Source organism: Micromys minutus (assembly GCF_963924665.1).
Source record: "Micromys minutus genome assembly, chromosome: 11".
In the NCBI taxonomy this organism is placed as follows: Eukaryota; Metazoa; Chordata; class Mammalia; order Rodentia; family Muridae; genus Micromys; species Micromys minutus.
Genome location: NC_137980.1, coordinates 29,430,872 through 29,454,263, shown reverse-complemented (window position 1 = coordinate 29,454,263; position 23,392 = coordinate 29,430,872). Strand labels below are relative to the sequence as shown.

Genomic DNA, 23,392 nt, shown 5'->3' with positions numbered 1-23,392 from the left:
AAAGCTGTAGAGTTGTGTTTGTGTGGGATTTTGGGGTACAGAGATACCCCGGGACAGAGGTGGAGAACAGGCGATAGTAAACCGCCAAGGGAAGGGAGTTACGTGGACAAGTTGGGCCGTGTTGGCGGCTCAGACTGGGCTCCAGAGGTGCATGGGGTTCCGTATCAGGGTTGGGCCTGAGGAGTGAGACCTCAGGGCCAGTAAAGAGATAAACCATTCAGTATTTTTTAATATTTACTGTGATATCTACCTATTGCCAATCATGGTCACCAGGATTCAGGTCCATTTTCTCTGGCTCATCTTGATTTCTCTTTGTCAATCTCTGTTCCTCTTCTGTTTTCCTACCTTTGCTCCACCTAACTCTCCATTGTCCAATCATGTATTGACTTGACATAATTCTACATATCACCCTTTTTGTCTACTTAAAAAACAAAAACAGAACAAATAACCTTCACCTTTAAATGTAAGCTGTGTGTAACTATTACCACTTAAAAATACTCTAAGTGACTATGTTTTCTCAAAGTTAATTATCTTGAATAGGCTATAAAACTAAATTATAGTTTATATATAATTATATATAATTATAGTTATATATAATTATATATAGTTATATATTCAACTGAGTCAGAAATCTGAGAATGGCCAAATATCTAAAAACATAGGAAGCCTAACACGGTTTCCAGAGCTGAGAGAGGTTGTAGAGACAAATCTCCACTAGCAGTCCTGTTAGTAACATGTGAGAGCAAGTCTTCAGCCTTCTGGCCCAGGATCACTGACAGACCTAGAAATGCAGAAATCTTGAAGGGTTGATAATTTTGGCTCAGCAAAAATTATCCATAGACTATTCTGCACAAAGTGTCCCTTTCTGGACAGTATTAGTCTGTAGATGAAATTGGCAGTTTCTGTTCAGTGGCTGCCTGGCAACAAAGAATACCTCACCTCGGGGTAGAGATGCTCAATTTCTTCGTTAATCCTACCAAAGGGGAACTCTAAAGAGGAGATATGTCTCAACAAAAGATAAATAACATTAAATGTCATAATTTCTGTGTTTTTGAAAAACATCTAACTACAAAACACATTTCTGAACTTTGTATTTTAAGCTTTGAATACTCTTGGCCATTTTTAATTGAAGTACCTATAAAACCCTTTTACTGACTCAGAACCATGAGTTTGTTATCCAGCCTTTAACTAGTATTGTTTAATCAACAAAAAATAGTGCATACACCTTACATCTGTATCAACTAAATTCTATAGCACTGTAAAGATTATAATTTTAACTTTGTATCAACTAGAAAGATTCCTATTAGTGAAGGAATGCTTAAACCAATGAATAGCGGAGATTTTCCTCTAGAAGATCAAACTAAATTCATCAATACTTTTAGTATACTATAGCTCCAGTAGAAATAACCTCCACAGTCCTGGGGTAGACAGCATGAAATGCTCTGTCCAATGTAGTTGCTTCACAAGAACAATCTTTGTAGCAGCTCATCTAACCAAAAATAATGCAAGGGAGAACCATATTAAATTCTCTGAGGAGGGCTGGAGAAATGGCTCAGTGGTTAAGAACACTAGCTGCCCTTATAGAGGATCTGGGTTCAATTCCCAGCACTCATATAGTCTCTCACAATCTCTGTAACTTTAGTTTTAAGGAGTCCAAGGCCTTCTTCTGGCTGCCATGGGCACCAGGAATGCACGTGGCATACAGACATATATGAAGGCTAAATGGCCACACATATAAAATAAAAACAAATAAATTTTTCTCTAAAGAATCTGGCTCTTACCAATAACTTTAAAGGACAAATTACAGGTAGGAACTTTCTAGGTAGTTTTTATGTAAGACCAGGATTTGAACTCTGGTAAACATCTAGGAGCTAGAAATGATACCCAGACACAATGAACACATTTCCTGCTGCCCCTTTCCCGGTGAGAACTCAGCAGCCACACCTTTCTCAGCACACAACCAGAGTCCCATTTCTCACCGTTCCTCAGAGATGCCTGCAGCAGAGTACACACGCTTCGGACACACATCTCAGTTCCCCATATTTGTTTGGGTCTCCAGCTTTCTAATCCTGTGTTTGCTCTACCTTTTCCCACTAACACGTCTCTTCCACCTAAAAGACAAAAGAAAATAAAACCGAGCATCTCTGCTCTCTCTTCTTCTTGTGTCAACACTACGCATCGATCCAAAGAATCCCATCTCTCTGTCTCTGTCTCTCTATCTCTGCCTCTCTCTCTTGTGCTTTTTTGGCAGGTATAATACTGTGAGAAAGTCGTTGAGAGCCTGCTTGTCTATGTTCAACTCTGAGAAGAAAAGGATAGGAGAGAGGGGCATTCCTGAATGAGAATGCAGCAGCCATGCCCACAGCTTGGGAAAAATTGTTTTGGAATGACTTTTATCTGTAAGCACACAAGCATACAGTAAAATGTTTATACGGTTTACAGCTATCAAACTTCACGTAAAGTCAGACATCGTCAACAGGGTTGACAGGAACCTCCTCGGTCAGGACTCTTCCTCCTTCCTTCTCTTCATTTCCTGCATCATTGCTATCCAGCCATGCTCCTTACATATCTTTCCTAGGGCTTGAATAATTCTGTCTTACCATTCAAGCATCAACTTGGATATCATCGTTCTGTGGAGACTCTGCTGATGTCACGGCTGGATGCCTTTCCCCCCCGAGTACTGATAGCACCCTTAACAATCTGCTTCCTGCCTTTTTCTCTCAGAAGAACACTGGGCTATGCCACCCTTTCTTGTGTTCCAAAGCACTCAGCACAGTGCTTAACACTGTTCTCAGTCATAGACGTGTTGAATGGATGAAAGACAGAAAGGGTAGCCCTTCTCTTCCATCTTGATCCTTCTGATAAAAAGCAGCTTTGGGTATCAGCTAGTTAGAGCCAGGAAATCTGTGGATAAAAGAGCTATCTAAGCATCCTCAACAAAAAATGCAGATGGATGGTCTTAGCTTTCCAGCTGCTGATAGTACAAGAAGGAAATATATTGATCCCCCTACCGTGTGTGTGTGTGTGTGTGTGTGTGTGTGTGTGTGTGTGTCCCAGCTTGGTCAGGCAATGTGATGACTTTCAGAAAACAATTTTGCTGTTTGTAAACTGGAGGAATGAGGAGTGGAAGTAAATGAGGAGGAATAAATATGGATCTACACAGTGTGCTTTTAATAGTCACTTTTGGGGATGATAACAACACTGTAAAAAAAGGACGATGATTCATCAGGGAGCGAAATGATTAATCTCCTTCCTCACAAGATTATTCAGACTCAGAACTATTCCACGCATTAAACTCTGAAATCTGCTCACTGCAGCTCTTTGAATTTTTTTTGTTTAGTTTATGTGCCCTTCCTTCTGCTTTATTCATGAACTAATGTGCGTAGTTACCTTTCATAAGGGAATTGTGGCTTTATCCATTGCAGAAAGAAGCTATATTTGGATAGAGCTTGACTACAACTGCACAGTGCTTTCCTAAAGGTGCAAATGCAGGACGAGAGCCATGGAGGGTGGTTCCAGCATCCACCGAGGTTACTACAAATCTGAAGAGTATTTTTGAGCTGTTTCTTATTTTCTGTCATTATGCTTGAGACAGGGTTTCTCCATGCAGTCTTGGGTGGTCTTAAACTCACAGTGATTCATGATGCTCCTACTTCAGCCTCCCGAGCCCTGGAATTACACATGTGTGCTATATCATTCCTGGCTGAGACTTATTTTTTAAAGCCAAATTCACCTTACATTCTAGTAACAAACATCAACTCATCTCCTTCACCGAGGGTTTATATAGGAACCCTCACTGCCCCTGCCTACAGCTTCAGGTAAGATGAACTCTGGCTCTCTAGTTCTGGTCTATTCCACCAAGCTCTGGAGCCCCAGCATCCAACCAAAGGACAGACACACACAATGAAGCCAGTGCAGAAAGGGAACATCGCAGTGTTCTTGTGAAGGTCCTTCTGGTGTCTCACATGTAGGGTCCCTTGTAACTTCTACCTTGTGCAGTAAAACTTGAATAAAATTCAAGTTGCATTTTTAATCAATAAGTTTTATTATTCTGGGATACAACCAAATGCCACCATTGAGTCTGACAATAAGCGTTGGGCCCTCATGGTTCTGGACAATGCAAAACCCAAGGTCAAGGCACTAGGAGGGTCACTCTGTGGTCAGCATGGCTTCCTTGTCCATGGCTGACTGTGGCTCCCAGGTTCATAGCTGATTGTCTTTTGGCCACACCCTCACAGGCTGGGGAAAGGAGGCAGCTGTCTCTGTTATATGGACACCAAGATCACTGCTGAAGACTTTGCTTTAATGACACCATCTAATCCTAGCTGTCAAGCAAATACTCTGAGCCTTCACACCACGGCACCACTGAGTAAGGCCTCACCACTTGAACTGCACAGATTTCTGTCCCTAACCACTGTTTCACTCCATCTTGTCATGTGTGAGAGCGAATCCAGCATCAGGCTTCCTTTGGGGAGTGCCTCGGCACCGTGTCACTCTGTGGTGTAAAGAACAGATTCCTTTTTATAACACTGCATCCTGGAGTTAAGCAAGTCGTCCTGTTGTCATGGCATCAATCCACAGACACCAGAGCCCTCATGGCCTTTTACTTCCTATTAGGTCCCTCCCCTCTAGCACTTCTGCTCTGGAGACATGGTTTGCAGTGTTGGGAGACATATTCAGATGATTACACTCTGACATCTCCCTCTGTTCCTAGTTACCTTCTCATCCATATCTCTGAGCACTGGGTTCAATGTGCTTAGAGAGTCCCATCTCCATAGACAATAAATTAAAAAAAATAGTTAAAAGGTTATGGAACAATGTCTTCTAAGTATTAATGCATTTCTCTGATGCATAATTAATATTCCATACTTGCGGTTATGTGCAGGTTGGAGAGAGGAGGCTGTTGCAGTCTTGGTTCGTACAAGGATTTATGAGTGTATAGGACACAGGGAGTTTATTATGGCTGCTGGATCTGAGGTGGATACTTTCAGAAGCAGGATTTCCTGCCAAAAGCTACATCACATACCCTGTTCCTTATTTTGCCTCATGATTCTTCAGGCCAAATGAATCCAAATTAATTGCACTTTTATTGATTTTATTCCGTTGGCTTAGCAGGCTCATCAGAAAGGGATCATTTTTATCTTCATTTTGAGATGTGTCTCAAGGCCACTTGGAAAATAAAAGGCACCAGGATAGTGGTATTCGCGATCCCATTCTAAAGTCTTGAGTAGTGAACAGGGATTTAGAGAAAATCTGTAGTCAGGCAAAGACGTGTTCTCATGGCGTTTTAATTTTTTTTTTCCTCCAAGCCGTCACAGAAGAATAGAAGTTTTAAAAACCGGCTGCTTATTTCCAGTGTCACCACTAAAGTGTGTTTGGTTCTGCTTTGATACATCTCTGATAACTCTATAAAATGATAGGCACATGTCTTTAAATATTATTATTACATTTTCTGATGCATTCTTTCCCTGGGAATAGGTGACTAGATTGGGTATCTCAGACAATTTGGATTATCCCACATTGCTGAAACATTGTCTATTAGCTTTCTCTTACCTGTAGAACAGTCGCTGGAAAGAGCCGGTGCTCTGTCATCAGCAGAGAGGGTCTTAGGACATGATGTGGAGAGTGTGACAACTCTGCCTAGCTGTGCAAGCAGGTTAGAATAGAAGGTAAGCTAAGAGGAGTATGAGGGAGGGGGGAGCGGAGAGCATCCGGCATCCCGGGGAGTAAAGGTGAAGATGGGGGGAGGAAACACTGGAAAGCAAAGAAGGTTCAAGAACGAAGAGGCAGAGAAAGCTCACCGCTCTAACATAATAAATCACGAAAAGAAAAAGGCGGAGTCCTTTGGTCCAGGAAAGCCTCATTGTGGAACAAAGATGGAGGGTGCGCCAGAAAAAAAGGGAGAGAGAAAATGAGTCAGGATGTCAATATTCAGAACTGACTGTCCCCGTGCCTCTTTCCCTTGTTTTTCTTTGTTCTAAAGAAAGCAAATTGGGACTGCGCCATCTGCATGACATGCGGCATGGTGGCATGGCCAGCAAAGGCACTTGAGATAGCGACGCCTGCCTCTAACCACCGAGGCTGCCTTGGTTCGGCCGAGATGAGGGCTTGTAACCATCAGGAATCATTCCTTAGGGAAAGGACCTGAGAACTGGGAGTTAGGGGTGGGAGGGGAAGGAGGTTGAAGGAGAGAACGGCGGCGAGCAAAGGTTCATCAGAGGACCAGCCCTAAGGGATCTCCAAAGCCACACAGAGCCATCCAATTAGAAGCCATGAAGCTGCCATGTGTAAGCTTTTACACCTGTGGTTCCTAACCCGGATGAATTGCCTTCTGGGGGACATTTGACAGTGTGTGAAAACTGTCATATTGGGAAAATGGGCACCCACTATGGAGGTAAAGAGTCAAACATCACACGATTCCTGTAACGCATGTCAGCTTCCCCTTTCATTCCCAGTATGAGAGCTCCTTGTGTACAAATCAACTGTCCGGTCAGGGCTGCTGTCAGGGTGTACATTTAAGATCCCTAAAGCTATCTTGGAGGTTTCATCTGACTGCCTGGACATGGGTTTTTGAGCATTAAATTGATAGAGGAATACAAGACAGGATGGGTGGGCACTGACAGAAAATGACAGAGTCCTGGCCACTCATCACATTTTGTTTAAAATAATATGCATTTTTTTTCAATCTTACAATCTCCAGGATCTCAGCAGTTGTCTGGATTGTTGGCTATAGAAACTGTGTGTGCTTTATTGGTCTATTTCATTCTTATAGAAAAGAACAGTATCATTGGATGGATTCATAATTTGTGTGTGTGTGTGTGTGTGTGTGTGTGTGTGTGTGTGTGTGTGTGTGTGTGTGTGATGGACCATAGCCTCCTTTGCAAATGCTAGGCAAGTACTATATCACAGACCTACACCCCAGTCACTTGGGCACACAACATGAACTACCCTCCTCACTGCCTAGGGGAATTGTTTTTGACAGTCTTTTTTCTGACTTAAACAATGAACCTGTTTCCCCTCATCTTTTGTTCTCATGCCAGACTGGTATCTCCTGGATGTATTCTAAATAGATAGGAGTTTTCTAAGGCCATTTAAATTTCTAATGAAAAGCCACTCAAGGCTATAGTACAGAATAAATACATTGCTATTGATCATGCAATAAGGTATTAAGCTAATTCAATAAGGCTTCACCCTGAGACGTATTTAGTTACCCATCTTGTCATTTCTCAGCCACTGTGGAGCTGGTTTTCCATAACCTGGCAGAAGTCATCTCTGACTCGACTTTCCTCCTATCACACCTGGATGTTCCAGAATGCCTCATTCCGCTCAACTTCTTCTCCCTGTCGGCAGGGGACAGTGACAGAGTAAGGATTCATTACTCTTGAAATGACCCTGTCTACAATATCCACTTTTTATCTCCTTAATCAGCAAAGTGGTACTCTGAGGACTGGCAGGTTCACTGCCTGGAGGCCCATTTATTACCAAGACACAAGCTGAATAATTGTGTATTTACTAACTTCAATTTAACCTCACAACGAGGCTGTCTCTCACAACAAGGTGAGCAGCAGGACCAAATTGCTCCTCTGCCTGCAGCTAGCTCATCAATAACCATTTGTTCACATCCCCAAGCCACTGTTTCCACCGTCCCTTCCCTTGGAGCCATTGATGTGCTTTATCACACTGGCTTATCACCAAGAGAAATGACCTGGTTTGCTTTGGCCAGAGCTCTATGCCTTGGGTGGAGATAGCACAAGGGACGGCTGGTGCAGAGATGAAAGGGACTCTTTAGAGAGGACGTGGCAAGCGACATGCTCTATGGGCTAAAATTCAAAGTGAATATGTAATAAAAATACCAAAAATGCCTGTGGCCTCTAATCTAGAAAGATCTGTAGAAACAATACAAGCATAGGGGTCCAAGTGGCAACACTGCTTTCAGTCAAAGGAAGGTTGGTTTAGGAGAGTGCTAACACAACGTCACGGTGGACGTTCACGGGGATATTAAGTGAGCATGCCAAAGAGAAAATGGAAGTGTGTGCTTTTTGACACAGAAGGGTTCTGGCACACACTAAGGGCCAAGGCAGAACTGAAAAGTGAGCTGGATATATGTCTTGATAAAATGATATCTACTACAAATTGCTCATGGAAAAAGAGCACATGTATGGTATTCTGCCCCATCTTGGATTTATGATAGTGTTACCGTTAGCTCTCTCTATGTGTGCATGTGCAATATCAGCACAAATATGGAAAGTTCTGAAAGACTTGACAGCAAACTTGAGTGTAATTAGTGTTGCCGAGGTAGTAAGAGGTGGATTTATATCATTAAGCTTGGTGGGGCTACTGTGGGTTAAACCTAGAGATTTATGGATGGTCGGAGACTGAGACACTCTCCCCGTCCCTCTTGGTGTATTTATTGTGAGACAGAGTCATGTTAAGTTGCTTAGGCAGGCTTTGGGCTTGTGACTCTCCTGCCTCAGCCATCAGAGTAGTTGGGATCACAAGCCTGGGCCATCAACTTGGCCATTCTATTGTAATTTTATAAGTAGACACATAAATACACATGTAGTACTTAAATAAGTTATGCATACCAAAGCAGTAATAATTGCTTTTTGGATAATTAAGTGTAAACTTAACTGTGCACACTGAACACTTTTATCAAGAGTTGTGATCCAATCATTCAAGAGGCACTGTGGTGTGATCCTAGCTCTCAGAGGCACAGTGGTGTGATCCTAACCCTCAGAGGTACTGTGGTGTAATCCTAGCTCTCAGAGGCACAGTGGTGTGATCCTAACCCTCAGAGGCACTGTGGTGTGATCCTAACCCTCAGAGGTACTGTGGTGTGATCCTAGCTCTCAGAGGCACTGTGGTGTGATACTAACCCTCAGAGGCACTGTGGTGTGATCCTAGCTCTCAGAGGCACAGTGGTGTGATCCTAGCTCTCAGAGGCACAGTGGTGTGATCCTAGCTCTCAGAGGCACAGTGGTGTGATCCTAACCCTCAGAGGCACAGTGGTGTGATCCTAACCCTCAGAGGCACTGTGGTGTGATCCTAGCTCTCAGAGGCACAGTGGTGTGATCCTAACCCTCAGAGGTACTGTGGTGTAATCCTAGCTCTCAGAGGCACAGTGGTGTGATCCTAACCCTCAGAGGCACAGTGGTGTGATCCTAGCTCTCAGAGGCACTGTGGTGTGATCCTAACCCTCAAAGGCACTGTGGTGTGATCCTAGCTCTCAGAGGCACTGTGGTGTGATCCTAACCCTCAGAGGCACTGTGGTGTGATCCTAGCTCTCAGAGGCACAGTGGTGTGATCCTAGCTCTCAGAGGCACTGTGGTGTGATCCTAGCCCTCAAAGCAGAAGAAGGAAAATTGCAAGTTCCAGGTGAGGCTAAGTGACAGACACAGCAAGAAGCCTGCCTTTTTTTTTTTCCCTTAGCTAGTTGAGGCAGAATCTTCAGCAGCACAGAAGTTGATTGAAATTTAGAAAGACCGGGACAAGCCTTCCAGTAGGAGTTGAGCAGGAACATTCTGTCATCAGCCCTAATCAATATCCTTCTTGTCAGCAGCAACCCCGACTGGCAGAGACATATTTTTTTTCTTCTTCTATGAATTCAGGTCAGCATCAAAGTCCTAAATCATGCATAAAAGCCTGCAGCCAGTTCCCCAGAGGGTGCATGCTCAACAGGAAGATGCACTGATCCACTCCTGGAAGAGTCACTGGGTAGGGCTCTTTTTTTTTTTTCTTTTCTGAAAAGGCTTTCATAGCCTCCTACTGTGAACACAATTGCTGTAACTCTAAGGCGTGTGGGGGCGGACAACACCAAACACCATTTCCCTCCACACTTCTGTTTTTTAAGGAAGGCAAAATAAGAGGCCCTGTGTGGGACTATGAACTGGAAGGAGCTTTCAGAGGGTCTTTCTCACGTTAACCATGTCACGGTCTTTGCTATTTAAGAACACCACCCTGGCATTTCTTTTGTACCCACACCAGTGCAGTGTGAAGCTGTCTCTTGAGGGTTATGATGAACGGGATTTGGTGAAATGGAGTGAACAGTGCAGTGAGACTGACAAAAACAGGCCCAGCAGCCATGGTGTCATTCGGCAATTTAGTGTCTGGTGTGGTCTGACTGTGTACCTCTTCCTCCAGACTTCCTGTGTTGATGCTTTAACTCTGAGGTGGTCGTATTTGGAGAGGGGACATCGTTGGGTTTAGATGAAATCGTAAAGACCACCATGAAGGGGTGTATGGGACACATGAAGAGACATCAGAGCTATTGCCTCCCTTTTTGTCTCCATTTGTAAATGCCATGTGGAGGCCATGTAAGGAGACTCTGAGTACACCCTCACCTAATCCACCCCAACTCTACTTTGGTCTTGGCCTCATTCTCTCCAGAAATGTGAGATATAGAGCCTTGTTTTTCTCCACCCAAACATATTTATTTTTCCAATCTGAACTGAATACCATAGTACCTTGATCATTTAGCCATATTTCTGCCTATGGAGCTGTTTGCCAATACTCTTCTGATGATTGTGTATAAAAGGTTTTCTTTTCTGATTAGCCAATTTGAAAACCAGTCCTGTGTTGGTAATGTCGGTGTGGCTGTACATTAGTCATCCAGTGTGGGCTTTAGATACCCACTGTGACATTTATTGTTAGTCCTGACATATCCTTTACATCTATCTTCTCCACTGGGAAAGCACACCTGTCTTTCTCTGAACATTACCTGAAGTATCTCTGTGCGTCTTAGTTTTTGTTGGTTTGCATTGATACATGTTGCCCAAAGCAGCTTGCCTGTGGCTGAGTAGAAAACCATGGCTTTTAATAGAAACTGAGTAAAATATAAAGCCAAGGAGAGTAGATCTTCTTGTTTTCTATGCCTAGTGTGATGAGGTGTCTGGCATGGGTAAAAAGTCAGAAGAAGCCATGAAGGAGGTTAGCCACAGACCCTACTGGCTGTTCTGTAGCACAGGAAACCTCCCCACAAGTGACTTGGAAATATGTGAGCCCAGAAATGCCTTACCTGGGTCATGAATAACCTAAATGCTCTACAAACCTCACACCTCACTTTCAATGTAAACACATGAGTCCAACCTGCAGAGACCCAGGGCAAGCACCACATGCAAACAATTATCTTGATGCTCTGGAGAATTAAATAGACAAAGGCACAGAGATTGGAACTTTGCGAGGTACTGCCTTAAGCAAACATAGAAGTCTCTTAAACAGCCTTCAAAAACCTTCAAGAGAGAAGACAAAAGTGTGGAGCAGATATATTCACAGATGCAAAGGGCTCAGAGTCCTTATGTGGGCTGTCTGCAGATTTTCTCCAGGTCATCCAATAAAGATAGGAAAAGAGGATTGACTTCATAAGTGTTTTGTCTATTTGTATGTCTGTGCACCATATATATGCAGCACCTGTAGAGCCCCAAATATGGTTACAGATACCCTGAAGATGGTTACAGATACCCTGAAGGTGGTTACAGATACCCTGAAGGTGGTTACAGATACCCTGAAGGTGGTTACAGATACCCTGAAGGTGGTTACAGATACCCTGAAGGTGGTTACAGATACCCTGAAGGTGGTTACAGATACCCTGAAGGTGGTTACAGATACCCTGAAGGTGGTTACAGATACCCTGAAGGTGGTTACAGATGCCCTGAAGGTGGTTACAGATACCCTGAAGGTGGTTACAGATACCCTGAAGTGGTAGTTACAGATAGTTGTTAGCCACCATGTGGTACTGGGGATTGAACTTGGGACCTTGGAAGAACAGCTAAGACTCTTAACTGCTGAGTTATCTCTCCAGCCTCAAATGATTTCTTTAAACCAGACAACAGCAATAGATACCAAAGAACACACGCACACACACGCACACACACACACACACACACATACACAAGAAGGGGGGGAGAGAGACAGAGAGACAGAGAGACAGAGAGACAGGAATTTTGGCATTATCAAAGAGGCAAAACAGTACTCTAGTAACTGATCTAAAAATGAAGATCTGTGAATTTCCTGATAAAGAATTCATAATAATGTTTTAAAGGAAGTTTATTTAAACTTCAAGAAAGCAGATAAAATAACAAGTTCAGGGGGGAAAAGTGTTCATCAAAAAGATAGAAGCCTGGGGAAGAACCACGTATGCTTTTGGGAGTGAAGAATAAATGACTGAAAGGGGAAATTCAGTGGAACATGTCAACAGTAAGCTTCACCCAACAGAAGACAGATGCACTCCCTTGCACAGCTTATTTGAAAAGGCTGAAAATGGGTGAAGAAAGCCCATGGGGGGGTACAGGAGGAGAATTAACATTTGCATCATGAAAATTTAGGGATCCAGAGAGATCCTCCTCCTCCTCCTCCTATTCCTCTTATTCTTTTAAACAATTATGGCATAAAACCTCCCCAGATCTGAGATGAAATATGAAAGTTTAGTACATAAAATTTAGAACTCTCCAGAAAACTGAAAAAAAACATTTAACCAAGAAAGATTAAAATCAAACTGTTGTAAACTTGAGACCAAGATATAATTTTGAAAGTATCAAGAGACAGACCCATCATACAAGAAGGCAGGCTGTTTGTATCCACCAAGCGGCCACCAGTGAGTTTCTCAGTAGATTCAGTCCACAGACCCAGTGAAATCATATCAAAGAGCCAAAGGCAATATTCCTAACAATAGAAAAAAAAAGCCTTAAAATTATTTGGTTTCATAAAAGACTTCAAATAGCCAAAATATTTTGGGGGAAGAAAAAAAAAGAAACTAAAGGCCTTACTTCAAATAATGAATGGTTATGAAAACTAATGGTTAAATGAATAGTTAAATGAATAGGGTACTGTAACAGTTGTAGTCACGTGGACTCCTAGAACCAAACAGGAAGTCCGGAAATGAGCATATACAAGTACACTTGTTACTGTCTCTCAAAGGGCACGTGAGCATCATGGATGGAGTTGGGAAAACCAGAACGACGCAGAACACACTGACACTGAGTCATTGCTTTTTATCACCACGGGGAGCAAGCAGAGATGGGCGAGACTCATCGTATTCATTTAGAGAACATTAGTGTGAGCATGGCAGCACAGGCCAAGGCCAGAGGCGCAGCACTTGGGAGGATGAAGCAGAGGATAGAAGCCACTGTGTGCTACATAGCAAGTGCTTCTAGGTGGGGAGGGGGATAGAAGGAGATAGAGAGCAAATGTGAGGAGGGGAGTGAAAGAGCGAGGTGGGGGAGGGGGAGGGCACTCTATGACGTACATGTGGGCAATGATTGCAAGACATGCATCCAAAAGAATGAGAGGCGGGCTGGAGAGACGGCTCAGCAGTTAAGAGCACTGACTGCTCTTCCAGAGGTCCTGAGTTCAAATCCCAGCAACCACATAGGAGTAGCTCACAACCATCTGTAATGAGATCTGATGCATTCTTCTAGTGTGTGTTTGAATAAATAGTAATAAGTAAAAAGAAATCTTTAAAATGGGGGAATAACATCTGATATGTAAATACAGAGAATATATAATAATAATAATAATAATAATAATAATAATAATAATAATAATAAAAGAATGAGAGGCAAAGGCAAAAATAAAAATGAATCATATTATATAAAACCAAAAAGTTCCTGAACAGCAAGGGAACAACAATGATATTAGAAGACAGTATGTGGAATGGAAGAATATATTTTCAAATCATATATTTCATAAGGAATTAGTAATGCTATTATGTATATCCAACATTATATATGTAATATTGACTTCTTATGAAATGTACAAACATATCAGCATATATAGACAGTAAATATGTACATATTAGCATAAGTACACACAGACATACATACACACACACACACACACACACACACACACACACACACATACACATATATCTATATCTAAAAACCCAACAGAAAAATATCCAAAATAACCATTGATGTCCCTTGAATATCTTAGATAATTGGGTAATTTGCTTTTTTCCATCCTATGGTATCACTGTCTAAGAAATAACCTGCAAAACAAAATTTTAGGAGGTAAGTAATTAAGTTCTGTTTGAATACCACTATCATGTAACCAATGACAGAGGAAAGGCTATGGTTTAACCTGACAATGAAGTGGGCGGTATGCGGCCACTGTGATCTACAGAGCAGCGTTGAACACTAAAATGGCCCCAAGAAAACTAGCCTGGCTCCCACTGGCTGCTCTGAAAAGCCATGTTTGCATTGTTCCGGAGTCACAGCCACCTTCGCCGCCCCCCTCCCCCTGCCTCCTCTAACGCTCAGCAGCTTTCTTGCCAGAGTCCTGGAACTCGGCTAATCCCTTACTCCTGCATCGGACCACCAGCGTGCCCCACCAAGTCAGACATGGCAGTGGACACCAGCTCAGAGATCACCACCAAGGACTTGAAGGAGAAGAAGGAAGTTGTGGAGGAGACAGAGAATGGAAGAGATGCATCTGTCAATTGGAACGCCCAAAATGAGGAAAATGGAGACCAGGAGGCTAACCATGAAGTAGATAAAGAAGAGGAAGAAGTTGGGGAGGGAGAGAAGGAAGAAGGTGATGGTGAGGAATAGGATGAAGATGAAGATGAGGAAGCTAAGGCTCCCACGGGCAAGCGGGTAGCTGAGGATGATGAGGACGATGATGTTGACACCAAGAAGCAGAAGACCGATGAGGATGACTAGACAGCAAGAGGAAAAGCTAACCTTACGCACCGTGACCTATTCGCCCTCCACTTCCCATCTCAGAATTTAAACATGGTCAACTTCGAGTAGAGAAGCAGGCCCCGCCCACTCCCAGTGGGCAGTGCCACCCACAGATAACATGCGCTCTCCACCACCCTATCAAAACAGGAATTGGCAACATGGGAGGAAAAAAGGACCAGAACTTGACAGGCCCTGCTTATTTTCTTAAAAATACTTTAAAAGGAAAGTTTGTTTGTATTTTTATTTACATTTTATATTTTTGTACATATTGTTAGAGGTAAGTCATTTTTAATGATAACGAGTAACCGAACCAGCTTTCGGAGCACTTTATGTCTCACTTCAGACTTTACTTGTGGTGTGACCATGTTTATTATAATCTCAAAGGAGAAAAAAAAAAACTTTGTTAAAAAACAACAACAACGACAACAAAACCCCCCAATCTTATTCCGAGCATTCCAGTAACTTTTTTGTGTATGTACCTATGTGTACTATAAGTAGTTGGTTTGTATGAGACAGTTAAAAAGTCCAAAGATAAAAAGTCCCTCCCCCCTTTGTCTATGAAGTTGCTGTTTATTTTTTGGCCTGTTTGATGTATGTGTGAAACACTGTCCAATAATAACCGGAATTTTATTTTTCTGAGTTGTAAGGAAAACTAGCCTGACGATTTAGCTTGAATGAAGTTTATAATTTTGAGCTGTTACTTTTTATGACGGTCATTGTCTAAGGGCTTTTTGTTTTTAGAATGATTATCATTCTCATAATCACTGACGAAATTGACACCACTGCCATCTTCTTGTATAGATTAAAAGAAGAATGGGCAGCCTCGGAGCTAAAGGACTTGGCCAGCTTCACGTTGTTAATGTGACTTGAGGCAAAGCTTGCTCTAAAGTTCACAATTTTAATCACTGCGTGGCATTCTCAACATAATATTAATGGAAAATGTAATTTATGGATTCTTCAGCTGTCACAGAATTCTGTAGTAGATTTACTATATCACCACATAAATTCAATTTCGTTATTCTATGAACTCATAGTTCAACAAGCCAACTTTTGCAGACTTTAAACAACGCGACACCCCATTGGAACCATCTGACGATGCAGGGAATTCTTCTCTACGTATACTCCCCACACACCGCATTCATCACTGGAACATTCCATTCCACATCATCTTCCATTTGGAAAATTCAGCTTTCCAGGATTAATTTTTCAGTGCTTCAATTACCCATGAGTCATTGCAGATCTTGTGGATTAAATATAAAAACATTCCAGTACGATTTCCCAGTTTTTAGGTTAAAAATAGCATTTGAGCTTAGACTGTTACCATCGGCATTTCGATTCTTTGTTCCACATCTTCCTTTTGGTAATAGCAAAATCTCTTGTGGTTGGGACCAACCGTGGACCTCTTAAGAAGTCCAGAAAATCAAAGCCTTTAGGTAACAAACTAGTATATAAACTTGTATCTCAGAAAGTAACGACTCTATCATTTGAAGGAAAAGCTGGGATGTATGTCAGAGTTTGCCAGGACTTTGTCTTTGATGGGCCACAATGTGTTGACAGTCTGAAGCTAAAGTAAAACCTACCACCAACAATGAAGAAGCAGCCAAGCACAGAGATGTAAAACTAGATTGTCTCAGAACACTTTGTTTTTCTAGAGGAGTAAGAAGAGCTCTACGCCATATCAAACAAGTAAACAGTGTTCATAATATTTAACGTGAATCCTCAAAAGTTCATACTCTCCTATAGGTTCATGCCTGATATATCATGAAATGAAAAATAGTTTGGTACTTTAAAAGTTATCAGAATTTGTTGGGTCAGGTCTAGTAGCTCATCATAGTTCCCTTTAGTGTGGTGTCAATAGTTTTATTGTACATTTAGCAATCACATCATTCATCCATAAAGAAATATTTGCTGCTGCTAACTATGTTCTATCCAGTATATTTGAAACCAAGGACTCAGTTCAGTAAGACAGACAACCATCAGACTCAGGTGAAAAGATATTAAAATAAAACAACTAGGCATTCATAAAAATCCAAATAGTTTCCACAAATGACATTTTATTTTCAGGACTTTTTTGTGCAAAATTCTGTTTTTTTGGTTGTTTATTTGAGGATAAAAGGCAGTGCTCAGAACCTGCTGTGATCTCCTAATAGTAATCGCATCATCAGAAAGGACTTGGACTGAAGAGATGCCAAGTGGCTAAAGCGTCTGCCTTGCCATGAACCTGAGTTATCCCTAGAAACGTGAAAATGGTGCCACGGGCTTGCCATTTCTGCACGGGGGAGGTAGAGACCAAAGGCTTTTGGGGGCTTGCTGGCCAGCCAGTCTAGCTGAATCAGTGGGTTCCAGGCCAATGAGAAACTTTGTCTCAAAGAAAGTAGGTGGCACTTCTGGTGATGGAGGAAACAACCAAGTAAGGAGGGAAAGAGTTCCAAAGCTGGAAACAGGAGCCACAGACAAGCCTGTTTACACTGTTAAGATGACCAAGCTATTTAACTGAAGCATATACAGAGGGTCTGGGTCAGTCATATACAGCCTCCCAGGTTGTTGGTTCCATCTCTGTGAGCACCTATGAGTCCAGGTTAGTTAATTCTATGGGTGTTTTCATGGTGTTCTTGACCCCTCTACCTCCTATGACCCTTCTTCCCCATTTCCACTGTTACTGTTTGACTGTTGGTTTTTGCATCTGTTTCCATCAGTTGATAGATGAAGCCTCTCTGGGGACAACTGGGCTAGGCAGCATTCTATGAGCGTAGCAGAATATTGTTAGGAATCATTTCACTGGCCTCTGGGGTATGACCCTCCAGGCAGTGCCGGAGGTAGGGTCCCTCTCATGGCATGGGTCTCAGGCTGGACCAGTTATTGGTTGACCACTCTCGAAACTTTTGTGCCACCTTTTCCCCAGCTCATCTTGTAGGCAGGACAAATTGTAGGTCAAAGGTTATGTGCTTGCATTGGTATCTTAATTCCTCCATTGGAGGTCTTGCCTGGTTACAGAAGTGGCCAGTTCATGCTTGATATCCCCATTACTACCAGTCTTAGCTAAGGCCATCCTCATAGATTTCTGGAAATTTTCATTGTAGTAGGTTTCTACCTTGTCCCCGAGATGCCTCCCATTTCCAGTTGTCTCTCACAGTGCTCTCTCCCTTCATCCTCCCCCAACTTGATCTCTCTTGTCCCTGCCTCTCCAACCTCCCCATTACTCATAATGCTTATTCTACTTGCCCTTCCTAAAGAGATTTATGTGACCCCCTTGAGCCTCCTTGTTACTTGGCATCTCTGGGTCTGTGAACTGTAGCATGGTTATATCCTTTACTGTACAACTGATACCCACTTATAAGTGGGTACATACCATGTTTGTCTTTCTGGGCCTGGATTACCTCACAGGATGATTTTTTTCTAGTTTTATCCATTTGCCTGAAATTTCATGTTGTCATTGTTTTTAACAGCTAACACTCCATTGTGTAAATGTACCATATTTCCTTTGTCTAGTTTTTAGTCGAGGGACATCTGGGTTGTCTCCAGTTTCTGGCAATTACATATAAAGTTTCTATGAAAATAGTTGAGCAAATGTCCTTTTGGTATGATGGAGTGTTCTCTGGGTATATACCCAGAAATGGAATAGCTGTTTTTTAAGGTAGATCAATTCCCAGTTTTCTGAAGAATTTGCTACATTGATTTCCAAAGTGGTTGTACAAGTTTGCACTCCCACCAGCAATGGAAAAGTATTCTTCTTGCTCCATATCCTTGTCAGCTGTCACTTGTGTGTTTAATCTTAGCCATTCTGACAGATATAAGATGGACTCTCAGAGTCATTTCGATTTGCATTTCTCTGATGGCTAAGGATGTTGAATACTTCTCAAAGTGCTTTGTGGCCATTTGAGATTCCTCTGTTGAGAAATCTCTGTTTAGAACTATACCCCATTTTAAAAATTGGATTATTTGGTTTTTAATGTCTAGTTTCTTGAGTTTTTAAAAAATATATTTTGGAAATTAATTCTCTATTGGATGTGTAGTTGGTGAAGCTTTAAAGAAATGTTCAATATCCTTAGTCATCAGCAAAATGCAAATCAAAACAACCCAGAGATTCCACCTCACATCAATCAGAATGGCTAAGATCAAAAACTCAGGTGACAGCAGATGCTGGTGAGGATGTGGAGAAAGAGGAACACTCCTCTATTGGTGGTGGGATTGTCAGCTGGTATGACCACTCTGGAAATCAGTCTGGTGTTTACTCAGAAAATTGGACATAGTACTACCTGAGGACTCAGCTATACCATTCCTGGCATATACCCAAAAGATGCTTCAACATATAACAGAGATACATGCTCTGCTATGTTTATAGCAGCCTTTTTTTTTTTTTTTTTTTTTTTGTAATAGCTAGAAGCTGGAAAGAACCCAGATGTTCTTCAGCAGAGGATTGGATATAGAAAATGTGGTGCATTTACACAATGGAATTCTACTCAATTATTAAAAACAAAATATCACCCTAAGTGAGGTAACCCAATCACAGAAGAACACACATGTTATGCACTCACTGATAAGTGGATATTATCCCAAAAGCTCAGATTACCCAAGATACAATTCACTGACCACATGAAGCTCAAGAAGTTGGAAGTCTAAAGAGTGGATGCTTCAGTTCTTCTTAAAAGGGGGAACAAAATATCCACAGGAGGAAATGAAGAGACAAAATTTGGAACAGAGACTGAAGAAAAGGCCATTCAGAGACTTTGGGGATCCAGCCTATATACTGTCACCAAACCCAGACAATAATGTGGATGTCAAGAAGTGCATGCTGGCAGGTACCTGATATAGCTGTCTCCTGAGAGGCTCTATTAGAGCCAGAGAAATATAGTGCTGGATGCTCTCAACCAACCCATTGGACTGAGAAAGCTTTTCCATTTCTTAGGCTATCATTTTGTCCTTTTGATGGTGTCCTTTGCTTTAAAGATGCTTCTAGGTTTCATGAGGTTCCATTTACTAATGATTGACCTTAGAGCCTGTGCTATCAATGTTCTTAGAAAGTCATCTCCTGTGCCTATTCATTTAAGGCTATGGCCCACTTTCTCTTCTATCAGATTTAGTATATCCAGTTTGAGCTCTTTGTTCAACTTAGACTTGAGTCTTGTGCAGAGATACAGATATGGATCTATTTGCATTAATTTGCATGTGAACATCCAGTAAGATCAGGGACATTTATTGAAGATGCTTTCTTTCTTCCATAGTATAGTTATGGCTACAATTTGTCAAAAAATCATGTGTCCATAGGTGTATAGACTTCATTCTGGATATTTGAATTGATTCAATTGATATAAACTGTCTGTTTTTATGCCAATACCATGTGTTTTTTATGACTATAGTTCTGTAGTACAGCTTGAAATCAATTATGGTGATACCTCCAGAAGTTCTTTTATTATTCAGGATTATTTTAGCTGTCCTGTTTTTGTTTGTTTTTTCCATATGAAGTTGAGTATTGATTTTTCAAGGTTTGTAAAGTGTAGTGTTGGAATTTTGATGAGAATTGTATTGCATATAAAGATTTCTTTTGGTAAGATGGTCATTTTTACTATCTTAATCTTACTGATCCATGAGTATGGGAGATATTTCCAAATTCTAATATATTCTTCAGTTTTTTTTTTTTAACGACTTGAAATTTTGGTCATACAGGTCTACTTGTTTGGTTAGAGTTACTCAAAGTTATTTTGTATTATTTGTGGCTATTGTGAAGGGTGTTGTTTCCCTGATTTCTTTCTCAGCCTGTTTATCATTTATATACAGGAGGGCTACTGACTTATTTTAGTTAATCTTGTGTTCAGCCACTTCCTTGAAGGTGTTTATCAGCTGTAGGAGTTCCCTGGTAGAAATTTTAGGAGGTTGCTTATATATACTATTATTTCATCTGAAAATAGAGAATCCTAAATTTCTTCATTCCCAATTTTTATCCATTTGATTTCCTTCAGTTGTCATATTGCTCTAGCTAGAATTTCAAGTACTGTATCGAATAAATATGGAGTGAGTCAACAGCCTTGTTATTGAATTTAGTTAAATTGCTTTGAGTTTCTATTTAATTTGATGTTGGCTACTGCCTTGGTGTATATTGTCTTTATTACATTCAGGCATATGCTTGTATCCATGACCCCCCCAAGGCTTTTATTATGAAAGGTTATTGGATTATGTCAAAGGCATTTTCAGCATCTGGTGAGATCATCACATGTCCCACCCCTGCTTTGCTTATATGGTGGATTACACTGACAGATTTTTAATATGTTGAACCATCCCTGCATCCCTGGGATGAAACTTGCTTGATCATGGTAGATGTTCTTTTTGATGTGTTCTTGGGTTTGTTTTGTAAGTATTTTGTTGAGTATTTTCACATCAATATTAATGAGGGAAATTGGTCTATAATTCTTTTTTTGTTAAATCTTTGTGTGGTTTGAATATCAGGATGTCTGTGGCCTCAGAAGATGAATTTGGCAATGTTTCTTATGTTTCTATTTTGTGGGATAATTTGAGGAGTATTGGCATTAGCTCTTCTTTGAGAATTCCACACTAAAACCATCTAACCCTGGGCTTTTCTTGGTTGGGAGACTTTTATTGACTACTTCTATTTCTTTAGGGGTTATAAAAGGGTTATTTAAATTGTTTACCTGATCTTGATTTAACTTTAAGTGTTATCTATCACGAAATTTGTTCATTTTATTTATATTTTCCAGTTTTGTGGAGCACAGGTTTTTGATGTATGACCTAATGATTCCCTGGATTCCTCAGTGCTTGTTTCTTTGTCCCCCTTTCTTTTTTTTCTTTCTTTCTTTCTTTCTTCCTTCCTTCCTTCCTTCCTTCCTTCCTTCCTTCCTTCCTTCCTTCCTTCCTTTCTTTCTTCCTTCCTTTCCTTTCCTTTTTTTTCTCAGTGCACAGTTTTATTTAGAGGAAATAGAAAGTTGGTTGACCCATGGCCCTGCCAGCCATAGAGCTCCACCCTCATCCTGCTTTCCCGGTGGGGCTTTGACAGTACAACCTCTCTGCAGGGCCATATAAATCCTCAACGGGGAACCTGGGACCTTTGTTCCTGTCCCACTGTCCTGGTGATGGAGCAGTATTGGCTCTGAATGGCACTCATACAGGGGTGAGATGGTACCAGAGGGGGAAAAGTCCTGCCCTCAGCCACCTTGTCTGTTCCATCACTGTCTGAGAGCCCTGGCCTGCCCAGGAGAGAGCCCAGCCCATCGAGTTGCAGCAACACTGCGGGGAGCAGGCCTGTCTGGCCATTGTACCTGCACAGCCTCCAGCCTCCCTTCCCGAGTGTGGAAAGGTCTGTCTCTTGTGTCGAAAGTGTGGAAAGGCTGTAAAGAGCGCATGCTCTGAGCCTCCAGGATGTGAATGGCCAGGCTGCCTGTAGGTTGGGATAAGGGCTCCTCTGGTGTGGACAGGATCACCAGGTTGTCAGGAGGTAGCATGGGCTCCAAATCCAGAGGTTTGGGTGCAAAGAAGCCGTTGAGTGCTGAGCACCTTAATATGTGCTCTGAGGTTGCCGGCAATGCTCGTACATAGGTGTCCAGCAGCCGAAAACGTACCAGTCCTCGGCCATAGTCTGCCCCCGACATTTCAGCAATGGAGCACCAGGAAGCTTAGGAAGAACTCATTCAAGTCTCCGTAGCAGGCCTGCCTCCACTGGGAAGGCTTTCTTAAGGATCTTCTGGAGCTGTTTAAATTCATCCCAGCTCCTGCGAGCAAACGTGTCACTGTTGTCTGACCAGCAGCACACAGAGAAGTCAAATGTCTGGAGTCGTTCTGTCAACAACAGGGCTACAGCATTGGTACTGGGTGTCCTGGACTTGCCACGATTATGGATGGCCTCACACAGGGTGCTGGAAGGAGCTCTTTGTCCTCTCTTTCATTTATGATTTTGTAAATTTGGATATTCTCTCTGCCTTTTAGTTAGTTTAAGGGTTTGTCTATCTCGCCGAATTTTATAAAGAACTAGGTCTTTCTTTTATCAATTATCAGTATTGTTCTCTTTGTTTCTATTTTATTGATTTCAGCCCTGCCCTCTACCCCTCTTGTGTACATTTGCTTCTTTTTGTCCCAGAACCCTCAGATGTGCTGTTAGGTTTCAAGTATGAGATTTCTTTACGGAGGCACTTAGTGCTGTGAACCTTTGTTTTAATACTTCTTTCATTGTGTCCTGAAAGTTTGGGTGTGTTCTGCATTCATTTTCATTGGATTCTAGGAAGTCTTTAATTTTTTTCTTCATTTATGCCTTAAGTCAATGGTTATTTAGTAATGGGTTGTTCAGTCTAGATGAGTTTGTAGGTTTGCTGTTGTTACTGAAATCAAGTTTTAATCCGTGTTGGTCTGATAAGATACAGAGGATTATTTCAACCTCCTTATATCTGTTGAGATTTGCTCTGTGACAAAGTATGTGGTAAATTTTGGAGGTTTCATGAGGTGCTGAAAAGAAGGAATCTTCTTTTGTGTTGGAGTGAAATATCCTCTAGATATCACACAGTCGTTACTATTGTTTAGCTTCTGTATGAATGACCTGTCCATTGTTGAGAGTGGGGTATTGAAGTCTCCCATTATTAATGTGTATTGTTTGATGTGTGATTTAAGCTTTACTTATGTTTCTTTTCCAAATGTAGGTGCCCTTATGTTTGGGGTGTAGATGTTCAGAATTGAGACATCGCCCTGGTTGATTTTTCCTTTGATGAATATAAAGT

At 41.7% G+C, this 23,392-nt stretch overlaps 2 pseudogenes across 2 annotated transcripts in view; one reads left to right on the top strand and one right to left on the bottom strand.

Moving 5' to 3' along the window:
• The first annotated feature begins 14,186 nt into the window (after positions 1–14,186).
• On the top strand, positions 14,187–14,657 carry LOC308427380 (prothymosin alpha-like; annotated as a pseudogene). The gene has a single exon. The product of its transcript is annotated as a prothymosin alpha-like (transcript).
• A 7,057-nt stretch (positions 14,658–21,714) lies between these two features.
• LOC308427379 (NADPH oxidase organizer 1-like) overlaps positions 21,715–23,392 on the bottom strand; it is a 45,936-nt pseudogene continuing 44,258 nt past the window's right edge. The window contains exons 2-3 of the transcript in view: positions 21,986–22,540; positions 21,715–21,933 (exon numbers count right to left, since the gene is read on the bottom strand). The product of the transcript in view is annotated as an NADPH oxidase organizer 1-like (transcript). The remainder of the gene's footprint in view (positions 21,934–21,985; positions 22,541–23,392) is intronic.